This window comes from Elephantulus edwardii, unplaced genomic scaffold (assembly GCF_000299155.1).
Source record: "Elephantulus edwardii isolate Elephantulus edwardi_28Jun2011 unplaced genomic scaffold, EleEdw1.0 scaffold00012, whole genome shotgun sequence".
Classification (NCBI taxonomy): domain Eukaryota; kingdom Metazoa; phylum Chordata; class Mammalia; order Macroscelidea; family Macroscelididae; genus Elephantulus; species Elephantulus edwardii.
In genome coordinates, this window is record NW_006399762.1 from 13,175,322 (window position 1) to 13,188,695 (window position 13,374).

The window sequence follows — 13,374 nt, forward strand, 5'->3', positions numbered from 1 at the left end:
TATTTGTCCTTATGAAATATAGTTAACTCAGCATAATGCTCTCTAGCCTCTTCCATGTTATATATTATAGTATTACTCTGAATGATGCATTGCATCTCACTGTGTGAATGAATGTATTAATTAATAAATGAATGAAACACAATTTCTCAATTTATCCATTTGTTGATGGACATTTGGGCTGTTTCCTTATTTTTTTCCCCACAGTGAATAATGCTGCTATATTAAAATTTTAATATTCAAAAATATAAAATAAACATTGAACTTCTATTTTAAACAATTTAATATCTAGTAATAGTGTAAAAATATTCAACAAGTATATAGAAATATACCCTGTATCATATTTATTTGAGGTCACTCCAGTGCCTTAAATCAATTTCAACTCATGGTTGCACTTCCTTGGGCTTCTAAGGCAATAAATGGAGAAGATTATGTAATTTTTCTCCTAAGAAACAGCTGATGGACTAGAACTACACATTTTTTTGTTAAAAGCCTACAATATGGTACACTAAAGGCTATCTATTCCAATCTTTCTAAATAATTTAGGGAATAATTTATTTTATTAAAGAAACTATTTTGATGTTTTACAATATTTAAAGCATTATGTTTCCTAAATAGATGCATACTTTTAAAACTATCATTATGTTAATTGATGAAATAAAATAACCCTCCAAATTTTCAGACAATATCTAAACTGAAACAGAAGCTAAAACATAAATATTGTATAAAATATTTTAAAAATACCCTAAGTAGGTGAAGGCAAATGAGAATAGATGATTACTAGTGGATCATCATCAATCTTGGTTACTCGGTCTGATATAAAACTCTAAATTAAGAAGAGTAATTCATCAAAGAGAGATAGTCATTAAAATCACTGTAATTTCATCAATCATATTCGCCATATAAAATAATACTACTGAAGTGTAGTTGTATCTTTTGTATAAATCTACTTTCAAAATAAAACTATTACAGTATTTTGTTTCAGCTTTTCTTCAGCAAAAAAAATTCCTTAGTTATTAATTCTATCTTGGCTAAATTGCTATAAAATATGCAAATAACCCAAGAACTGGTCAATTATTATTGTTGTTGTTATGTGTCCTCTAGTCACCTTCAATGCATAGCAGCCATACAGACAACAACAGTAAAACCTGCGCTATCCTAAGCCGGTCTGACTGAATCTGATTGCCTAATCCCAATACCCCAGTTACCATGTCAATCCATCTCATCCAGTGTCTACTTTTCCTGCATTGTCCCTACACCCTTCCAAGCATGATATCCTTTTCCAAGGTACCTCTTGCCATGTGCCCTAAATTTATGAGACCGAATTAAAAATCCTTGCCTGTAAGGAGAAACTTGGAGATTGTTTCACCATCTCTAAGACAGACCTATTTGTTTACCGGGATGTCCATAGTATGTTCAATACTCTTCTCCAGCACCACAGCTTAAAGGCATCAATTCTTCTTCTGTCATCTTTAGTCATTGTCCAGCTCTCTGATGCATAGGATGTAATTGTGAAGACCATGGCCTGGATCAAGTGCACCTTAATTTCTATAGTGACATCATTGTTATTCAATTCAACACACACACACAAAACCTTTACTTTTCAGGTGTATCTCTTGTAGACATCATATTGATAGATTTTGGATTTTATCCAATCTGCTATTCTTTTTCTCTTCACTGGTGCTTTTAAACCATTCACAGTCAGTGTAATTATGGAGAGGCAATGATTTATTGTTTTTATTTTGGTGAGGTATTTTTGGTGCTATTGTTGGTTACTCTGATCCATCCTGCTTTCTATGGCGTTTCTGTAAGAAAAACTTCCCTCAGTATTTCCTACAATTCTGGTCTTATTTTTCTATTGTTATTCTTAATAATTTTAATGAACATTACAGAGATTTTGGATTTCCATTCACTCATTGTTGCACTTTTCTCCCTGCTTCCCCCCCCCACCCCCAGTTAGCTCTTCTTTTTGAAAAGTAAAAGAAAAATTCCTTCATTGGTATACAATCTCCACTGCAAAACCCCCACTCCCACACCGAGTATACTCCATTCTGACCTTTATTCCAGACTCTCATGATTATCATACCCTACAATATATTGCTTTTTAACTGTTCTCTCCCTCATCTGTTTCAATGCAGTATACATAATTTATCCAGTTTTTCTCATTCTTATCCCAACCCTGATGTCAGTCCCATTCTACAGCAGTGGCACTATGCAGTTTGTCCTTTTGTGACTGAGATATTTCACTCAGCATAATGTCCTCGAGGGTCACCCATTTTGAATAATATTGCATAAGGCTGGTCTTACTTTTACAAACTCCCTTAGAGTCTTCTTTTCTGAGAATATTTTAATCTCACATTCATATTTGATGAAGAATTTTGCTAAGTACAGTATTCTCGGTTGACAGTTGTATTGTTTGAGTGTTTGATATGTGTTATTCCATTGTTTTCTTGCTCACCTGGTTTCTGTTGACAAATCAGCATTTAATTTTATTTCCTCTCCCTTATAGGTTATTCTTCATTTCTCCTTAGCGGCTTTCAGAATTCTCTCCTTATGTTTGGTTCTGTCAACTTTGATTATGATGTGCCTTGGTGTTTTTCTTTTGGGGTCTAGTTTGAATGGAGTTTGCTCAGCTTCTTGAGTATATATTCTCTCATTCTTCATTATCCCTGGAAAGTTTCCTTCTAGCAATTCTTCCCCAACTTTCTTCGTGCCTTTACTGGCTTCTTCCTGTTTTGGGATTCCATGTATGTGCATGTTCTTCTTCTTAAAGGAGTCCCACATTATTCTTAGGTTTTCATTTCCTTTCTTCCTTCTTGATTCTGCTTTTGGTTCTAGCAGACTAGTGCTGAGAATTCTGTGTTCTATTTGGTTGGTTCTGTGTTCCATTTCTTTAACTCTGATCATATGTCCTTCCAACATGTGGACATCATCTGAAACATTAGTCTTCACATTCTGGATTGTATTTTCTTGTTCCTCCAGAGCTTCTAATGCCTTGTTTTATCTGGATTGTTTTGTTGTGGTTTTATTTTTTTTAAATTTCTCTTGGCTTTCACTTTCAGAATCCTGTAATTCTTCTAGTTTTTTTAAAATATTCAATCATTGTTCTTTTGAATTCTGTGTCAGAAAGTTCCATCAGACTTTCTGGCTTCAGGAAACCCATTGATTCTGTGTTATGATTACTTTTTTTTGGGGGGGGGTGGTGACATCTTATTTTGGTTTTGCTTAGAGTGTGAAGTAGTCTGTTTTTTTCATGTAATAGGCCTGTGTCCTTAGCAGGCCCTTGGTCTGAAAACCTTAGTTCAGGAGCTCATTTTTCTAGAGGAGGGAAGGGCAGCTCACCTGACCTGTATTTCACTCTGATCCTTTGACTTATGGGATGATTTCCTTCAGATAGGGAAAGAGATGGCCTGTAAATTAGCAGCCTTCTAGGCCAGGGATTTACCATAGTTAGATTGGGTCCAAAAGGGTTTGTAGTTCAAATACTAGCTCTGGGGGGGAGGGGGGAAGGAAATGGCTTCACCTGTGATATTGATACTCCTGGCATAGGACAGTGGGCAGCAGCAGAGTGGTCTACAGATGAAGGGACAGCAGGCTCCCAGTGGTGGGGCTGTGGTCTCCAGGCTGCAGTACAGTGATCTAGTGATCTGGGTGGGAGTGCCATATGGGTCACTCTGAAACTGCAGCCACTCAACCTAGCAGTCAGTGATTGTGTCACTACCCGGGTTGTGAATATGGCATGGCTGGACCTTAACCTTGTGCAGATGCTGGGGAAATGGTGGCAAGCTAGGGCCTGGCAACTCCACACAGGCCCCAGTGTCTTGCAGCAGAGTGATGGTTCTATCTCCATTTTTTAACTGACCCCATTATTTTTCAGAAATTTTGACAGGTCCTTCACAACAGACTTGCCCAGAGATACAGGTATTCTCACATCTTGAGTGCTTGTACTAAGGGAATTGATTGTGGCTCCACATAAGATTAAATCATTTCCAATTTCAATCCCTTCTCCATGCTTCATGATATTGGCTATTGTCTCAGTTGTAAGGATGTTTTGCTCTCTTTCTGTTAAGATGTAATCCATATTTAAAGTTGCAATCCTTGTATCTCAAATCTTCCTTGATTTCAGCAAGCAAAGTTATGTCATCTGCATGAGAGAGTATTCATGAATCTTTCTCCAGTCTTGATGCCATGTTCTTCTTCATGAATTGCAGCTTCTCAGCACAAATAATGAACAAGTAAGAAGAAAGATACAACCTGCCTCACATCCTTCTGTATTTTGAAACATGCAGTGTTCCCTTTTTCCGTTCACACAACAGCTTCTTGGCCTAGGTATAGGTTTCACATAAGCACTATCAAGTCTGGGATTTCTGTTCTTCTCAATGTTATCCATAATTTGTAATGATCCACACAGTCAAATATCTTTGCATAGTCATTAAAACAAAGATAGATATTCTTCTTGTTTTCTCTGTCTCTACTCTAAATCCATCTAACATCAGAAATAATATCCCCGATGACATGGCATCTTCTAACCCCACTTTGACTGTTAGGTGTTCTCTGTCAATAAACTGTTCTAGCTACTTTTAGACAATCTTCAGTAACATTTAGCTTTCATGTGATTTTAATGATGTTGTTAGATAACCACATTATATTGGGTCACCTTTCATAAGAAAGGGAATAAATATGGACTTTTTCCAGTCAGTTGAACAGGTAGCTGTCCACGAAATTTCCTGATATAGAATGGTGAACACATTCAGAGCTGTATACATTAGTTGAAATATGTCAATTTGTACTTCATGTATTCCTTAGGGCTTATTTTTGCTAGTGCTTTCAAAGCATCATGAACATCTTGCCTTATTACCACTGGCTCATTATTATAAGCAATCATCTGAAATATTCCAGTGTTAACCCATTCTGGAAGTAGAGAATAAAAATGGAAGGACTAACTCACTTGGCATATCTCATAATGAAAGACCTGACAAAGTTATTTCAAGCCTTGAAATAAGCCTAAGAGATGTTGTTGTTGTTTTTTGCCATTGAGTCGCTTGTGACTCATAGCAACCCTATGTATAACAGCCCTAAACTCCGCTCTGTCCTGTGCCAATCGCACTGTTTCTTACACTCCCATCCTGATTACCCCATTCACTGAATCAATCCACCTCATAGAGGGCCTTCGCCTCCTGCGCTGCCCCTCCACCCTCCCAAGCATGATGTCCTTCTCCAAGGACTGGTCTCTCCTCACAACATGTCCAAAGTATGTTAGACGAAGCCTCAGAAGAGATATTATGCTAAGAGATATTATGGGAAAATTTTGAATGATCCAGGAAACATCAAAAGTAAATGGAGAGAATACACAAAATATCAATGTACAAAAATACCAATTGAGCATAGACATAAAACAGTTAAAATAAGAAACATTTGGTAGTATTCAAATTAAGAGTGATTAGAAGCTAGAAAATCTAGATGAATGTCTAAATCAATGAGGTAAAGGAAGATCTTCAATAAGATAGGAACGTCAACAATGAATTTAAGAACAATGAAGACTATGAGGATAGCAAAGTATTCATTAAGTTATAGATCTAAATTATATAAGTTGTAGTAAGTCTGAGTTGTTTGTTAAATACAACTGTAATGTACTACTTCTTTTTCTGGAATGTTCTGAGAAAAAGTCCTTGTTCTAGAACTTCCACTCCAGGATTGCCTTCTCCTGGGTTAATACCGCTTGTCTTCCATTTGAAGCCAAGTGCTGATGCAAAATTTCATAAACTCTTTTTTCTGGCAATGGCATCAGGGTGCGGGCTGGCTTAGTGTGCCCTGGGGTACCTGAATTAGATTGTGCAGATCAAGAAAGCTCTACCTCTCTCTCCTCGCCAATCCCCAAAACTCTTTTACAAATCAAAGAGCTGAACAGAAAATTTCAAAAGGCAGCTCAGGATGACAAAGCAAGATACTATAATGAAATGTGCAGAGAGCTGGAGTCAAAAAATCAAAAGGGCCCAACTCACTCAGTTTTTCTTAAGCTGAAGGAGTTGAAATATTAAAGCCATGGGTGGCAATACTTAAGAATAGTTTGGGTATAGTTCGTTAAATGATCCAGGAAGTATCAAGAGAAGATGGAAGGAGTACACAGAGTCACTGTACCAGAAAGAATTGGCTGACACAGAAGAATTTAATGAAATAACATATGAGCAAGAGCCTATGGTGATGAAGGAGGAAGTTCAAATTGTTCCGAAGAAATTGGCAAAAAAAAAACAATGGTCCTGGAGTTGACGGCATACCAATTGACATATTTCAACAAATAGACACTACCCTGGATGTGCTCACTAAGATGTGCCAAGAAATCTGGAGGACAGCCAGCTGACCACCTGACTGGAAAAGATCAACATTTGTTCCCATTCCAAAGAAAGGTGACCCAACAGAGTGCAGAAATTATCAAACATCATTAAAATCACATTACAAGCAAGATTCTGCTGAAAATGATCCAAAAATGTTTGCAACAATATGTCAACAGAGAACTATCAGATGTGCAGGCTGGATTTAGAAGAGGCCCCGGTACTAGGGATATTATAGCTAATGTAAGATGTATCTTAGCAGAAAGCAAAAAATACCAGAAGAATATCTATCTGTGCTTCATTGACTATGCAAAGGCTTTTGACTGCGTGGATCACAACAAGCTGTGGTTGACTCTGAGAAAAATAGGTATCCCAGAACATTTGATTGTGCTAATGCAAAACCTATACCTTGACTAAGAGGCAATCATCAGAACAAAGCAAGGAGACACTACATGGTTCAAAATCAAGAAGGGGGTCTGTCAGGGATGTATTCTGTCTCCATACCTTTTCAATCTGTATGCAGAACAGATCATCTGAGACACTGGGCTGTACAAGGAGGAATGTGGCATCAGGATTGGTGGAAGAGTCATCAACAACCTGTGTTATTCAGATGACACAACCATGCTTGCTAAAACTGAGGAGGACCTGAAGCACTTGCTGCAGAAGGTCAAGGACTGCAGCCTCCTATATGGATTGAAACTCAACATCAAGAAAATAAAGATTCTCACCACCGGGTCAATTGACAGCATCAGGATGGATGGTGAAGAGATTGAGATAGTTAACAGTCTTAGTTCACTTGGCTCCACAGTCAGCACTCTTGGTAACAGGTGCCATGAAATCAGGAGACAAATTGCATTGGGAAAGTCGGCTGTGAGGGACCTCTCAAGAGTACTGAAGAGCAATGACATCAGGCTGGAGACTAAGGGGCGCCTGATCCAGGCTATAGTCTTTGCAGTTATGTGCTATGCATCAGAGAGTTGGACAGTGAATAGAGATGATAGAAAGAGAATTGATGCCTTTGAGCTATGGTGCGGGAGAAGAGTGTTGAATATACCATGGACTGCTAGGAGAACAAACAGGTTTGTCCTGAATACTGTGAAGCCGGAATGTTCCTTGGAGTCAAGGATTCTGAAGCTTCATCTGTCATACTTTGGGCATGTTGCAAGAAGGGACTGGTCCTTGGAGAGGGACATCATGTTTGGGAGAGTGGAGAGGCGGCGACAGAGAGGAAGACCTTCAATGAAATGGATTGATTCTGTGACTGGAGTGGTGGGAATGAGTGTGTTTGAGATGTCTAGGTCGGCACAGAATAGAATGGCATTTAAGGCTTTTGTCCATAGGGTCTCTATGAGTTGCAAGTGACTAGATGGCACAGAATAACAACAACAAGTCTGAGTTGAATTTATTTCAATAACCTAAAAGCAAGATGTTATCAGGATTTTATATGGATATATAAGAACATTAAAAAATTAAGAGAACACAATGTGCTATTCTCAGGCTTAATAAGTTTAAACATTAAACATGGAGTTACTAAAGGCAAATGTAAGTTCATAGAAATGATTAAAGGAAAATGAAAAGAATATTGTACAAAGCATTTGTAAATATTCATATATTCAGCAAGTAGCATATAATCAAGAACTTCTGAACTTAGAGAAAAATTTTAAACTTGTGCTAAGGATAATGTTTAATATAAGCACATTCAAATTTTTACATTCAAAAGTAATATTGATTATATATTGATTTGAAAAAATGCAGGGGAAATAGGACTAAGAATTTAGGATGATGAGATTTTATCTAGAAGCATCATTAGGGAAATCCTATCACTAGAAAAGCATTATGTCTGGTAAAGAAGAAAGGCAATGAAGAAAAGTAAAACTCTCCATAGGATTATAGATTGACAAAATAACTGCAAAAATTGACTCAACTGTACCAAGTGATGATGCAGAATTGGCCTAAGTTTCATTCTGTACATAAGGTCACTGTGAGCTAGTGACTTAATTACTTAAACTAACTTCACAACAACTAGCAACAAGCACTAGGGCACTGGAGCCCAGGATTTTACTTGTCTTCTTATATGAAGGCCAAGGTTCCTTCCTAATAAGTACTTTTTAAGTATAGGAACATTCTATCTGTTAGTAGTGGTTTATATTGTTATCCATATAATTTAAATATATCTTTAGGGAATATAATTTAGGGATAAAATATCATTTTAGGGGTATAGTTTAAAATATCTTTAGGGGATGCATGAAACTCCATTTGATGATTATTGAAAGTTTGAGCAAAAAATTCTATTTTAAATCAATTCAGGCATTAGCTGAAAAACAGCTTGCCTAAATGTGCCACTATTTACTTGCTGTTTTTCATATACATTTTTAATTCTGTTACTGCCATCAAAGACATTAACCAAGATGTATTAGTCATTTTGAGAAATGACTTTGACATAAATTTTATCTAGTTCATAGAGTGTTATATGAGGCATATGGGAGGCTATAAACACAGAAGAGTTCTTTATTTGCCTTATCCATAAATGTTGCTTGTCAACAAGAGCATCTGCAGCATGGAATAACTGAACAAATTTTTTTCAGTGTGAAATAAATTAACAAATTCTACATGATCAACCTTGTATAATAAGAGTATTACCCCTTTTGAATTGTGATTCATCCTATAAGGCAATAATTCATGTAATCACTTATCATTGTTGCTTGATATTAATATCTTGATATTGAAAATGTGCATTATTTCCCTACTAAAATTTTAGATTACAACTGCCTATAAAATGTTGTATTCTTTTACTAGACTTTATTCAGTTTTATCATATCCTGTATTGTCTCCTCCTCATAAAAACTATTCTACTTTGACTTGGAATAAAATTCAATCTTATACACAGCTTTTAGTTTTTCTAAATCTGTTTATTCAACTATGGAATAAGATCTACAGATGTGGGCTTTATAAAAATATCTATGTTACTGAATGGGATAAACCATCTAAATGCTCATAGAAATATCTCAAATTTTTTTATTAATAATAAATATTATTTTATGTATATTCTTGTGTACTTCTGTGCCTATACTGACTTTTCCCTATTTCTACTTGTTTTTCAAGAAATAAATTAAGTATTACTACATTTTGGTCCTTTTACAACAACTGTGTTTGTATTAGTAAAGAAACTGTAGAGTTACCAGTTTGTGTGGCTCGGTTTTGAGTATAATTTTGGATAGTATCACCTTAGAATTTTGCCACACAAATCTATCAGGGAAGAAGCTTGGTCATCAGACTATGTTTATATGGCTCCTTAGACACTGTACTATGTGTGTTCTAACCTGGAGGTGAGTTAAGTGTTTATTTTCTCTTTTTAAATGAAATTGAGTTTGGTAGCTATTATTTGCCTTATTTTAAATTTTGCCTCCATTTTTCTTGGTTTGTACCATTGTGAGAGAATTTTACATGCACATGCTTACAAGCTATAGATAACATAATTGAGCTTAGTTGACATGATTTACAATCTTTAGAATAATATTTGAGAAAAATTTCTTACCTACTGAAATCTGAATCTCTACATTAGGAACACAATTTTATACTTAATTATCTATATAAATAAGAGAAAACTTAGACAAGATATTAAAATGAATTAAGACTAAGAAATCCATTGCCTTTGAGCAAGTTCATAGATGATCTGCCAGTGGGTTTTCAAAAACTGTAAACAGAATGGGAGAAAATTGCCTATTTCTATCGTGAGGCATTCGGTGGATTTGAGCTGCTTACCTTTGAGTGGACAGTACAACTTCTTATCCAATAAGCCACCAGAGCTCCCTTAAAAGATAATGTTCTTGTTGTTGTTTGTTGTGATGTTCCCTCAAATTCACTACAATTTATAGCAACACTCTGAATCCTGCCCTATCTTGAGTAAATTTCACTGTCTCTGACAAAATTGCTCTGATTTCCACAATAAGTGTATCAATCCATCTCCTCAAGGGTCTTTCTTTGCTGTGATAACCCTCCTCCCTCCCAAGCATGATGAAGTCCTTCTCCAAGGGCTTGTCTCTCCTGGCAACAAGGCCAAAATGAGTGAGATTGAGTTATAAAATCCTTTCCTCCAAGGAGCAGCCTATTTTCACCCTCTCCAGAAAGACAAAGTTTTTTAATCAAGTCACTCGACGGCATCAAACAACAATAACAATGACGACGACCAAGAGAGAACTATGTTGGTCTAGTGGAAAGGAAGCTATGCTACCAAGCCGAAGGTGGGTGATTTTCATCTGTGGCCCTCGGCCAGGTTCAAATTGTCTTCCTGTCAAACATCCTTCTAGGTGGTATAGCACTGGTCTGTGCGTTGCTGTACAGAGGTAACTCGTGATTGCTGTGATGCTGAAGACTGTGACAGTGATGTGCCAATCGTGGTGATGGGTACCCATGGTGGATAGCATTGGCTGGAGCTTCCCGACTAAATCAAGCCTGGAAGCAGGAGTGGCATCCACTTTTGAAATAGCTTGCCTCCGGAAAATTTATGTACGAACAATGCTCAGGCTGATCATTCATAGTGTCGCTATGAGTCGTCTACAACTTGACGGTATCAAACAACAACAAACATCAAGTCACTTGTAATTGATAGCTAACCTTTGCACAACAACTCTGAGCCCTGCCCTATCTTGAGTCAGACTCATTGTCACTACATACCTACCCCTGTTACCCCACTCACTGAGTCAATCCATCTTATCTAGGGTATTCCTCTCTTACACTGTCTTTTCACTCTTCTAAGTGTAATGTCCCAGTCCAAGGACTGAATCCTCTTACAACATGCTCACAGCATGTCAGATATAGATGAAAATCCTTGCTTCCAAGGAGCAGCCTGGTTTCATCCTCTCCAGAACGGACTTGTTGATTCTCCTATAAGGCCATGGTATATTCAATACACTTCGCCAGCACCACAATTCAAAAGCATCAATTCTTCTAATATTATTCTCAACCACTTTCCAGTTTTCTGGTGCATAGCAAGTAATTGTGAAGACCTTGGCCTGGATCAGATGCACCTTAGTCTCTAGATCGACATTGTTGCTTTTCAATATCCCAGAGATGTCCCTAACAGCAGATTTTCCCAATATAATTAATCTTTTGATTTCCTGGCTTCTGGTACAAAGGGTGTTAGTTGTGGAACCAAGTAAGTTGCAGCTGATAATAATTTCCATCTCTTCAATGTCTATCACGATGCTAACAATTGGCCCAATGGTGAGGACATTTGTGTTTCTGATGTTGAGCTTCAGTACGTGTTGGAGGCTGCAGTTCTTGATCTTCTACAGCAAATACCTGAGGTCCTTCTCAGTTCCTGCAAGCAAGGCTGTGACATCTGCATAAAAAAGGTTGTTGATGAATCTTCTTCCAATCCTGATGCCACATTCCTCCTAATAGAGCCTAACCTCCTGGATGATCTCTTCTTTATATAGATTGAAAAGGTGTGGAGAAAGAATAGATCCCTTCCTGATTTTGAACCATGCAGTGTTTCCTTGCTCTGTTCTGACAACTGCCTTCTGGTCCAAATATAGATTTTACTTAAGCACAATCAAATGTTCTGGGTTCCCTTTTTCTCAGAGTTAGCCACAGTTTGTTGTGGTCCACACAAACACTTCTACATAGTCAGTGAAACACAGAAAGACATAGCTCTGTTGCTCTCTGCTTTCAGCCAAGATCCATCAAATATTGGTTATAATATCACTAATGTCACGCCCACTTCTAAAGTAAGCCTGCACATCTGGCAGTTCTCTGCTGTTCCAGTTTGTTTTTGTTTTTGTTTAGTTTGGTTTTTTCCTTTTTTTTTAATTTCCAGCAGAATCTTGTTTGCATATGATATTAATTTCAAAGTTCTATAATTTCCGTGCTCTATCAGCTCACCTTTTTTGGAGTGGAAATAAATATAGATCTCTTATTGTCAGTTGGCTAGGTGATTGTCTTTCAGATTTTTTGGTACAACTTGGTGAGAACATACAAAGCAGTGTCTGTTGAAATACGTCAGTTGGTTTGCCATCATTTCCTGGGGTCTTATTTTTGGCAATTTCTTCAGAACAGCTTGAACTTTCTCCTTAATTATCACAGGCTCTTGGTCATATATTGTTTCAAGGACATTTTTCTGTGTCAGCCAATTCTTTTTGATATGGTGACTTTATATACTCCTTCCATCTTCTGTCAATGCTTCCTGGATCATTTACTATTCTGCCCAAAGCATCCTTAAGTATTCCAACTTAAGAATTGAGTTCGTTCTCTAGTTCCTTCAGCATAAGACATGCACTTCAGTAAGAATAGCACAATTCAACAGAGCAGCAAACAACAAATGCTGGTCAGTTTGTGGAGAAACTGCAACTCTTATTCACTGTTAGCTGGAGTTTGAAATGGTGTAACCTCTATGGAAGGCAGTATGGTGCTTTCCAAAAATTTGGAAATAGAAATACCATGTGGCCCAGCAATTTCACTACTGGGAAAGAAACCAGAACTGCCACCCAAGTAGATGTCATTGTTGCTTTGTTCACAATAGCAAAGAGCTGGAAACAACCCAAATGCCCATCAACAAATGAGTGAATAGAAGTTGTGGAATAGTCACAGAATAGAATATCATGCAGTACTTAAAAACAAGGAACTCATCAAATATACAAAATGGGTGATCTTGGAGGACATTATGGTGAGTGAAATATCTCAGCCACAAAAGGACAAATACTACATAGTGCCACTATTATAAAACAGTACTGACTTGGGGGTTGTAGGGAAACTAAGAAAATAGGGGATAAATAATGTACACAGCATTGAAACAGAAAAGAGAGAGAACTATAGAAAAGGAATATATGGTTAGGTATTATTGGCACGACATTGAGTCCAGAATAAGAGCTGTATAGTAAAGTGGACTGAAGGGGGACTGTATAGCAATGAAAGAAGGGGTTTTGTTTTTGGTTGTCCCCCTCCCCAAAGAGAAAAGCAAACTGGGGGGAGGGGGCAGGGTGGAAAATGTGCAACAATAAATGAATGGAAATCCAAGTTCTCTACAAACTTTCATTAAAATCTCAATTAA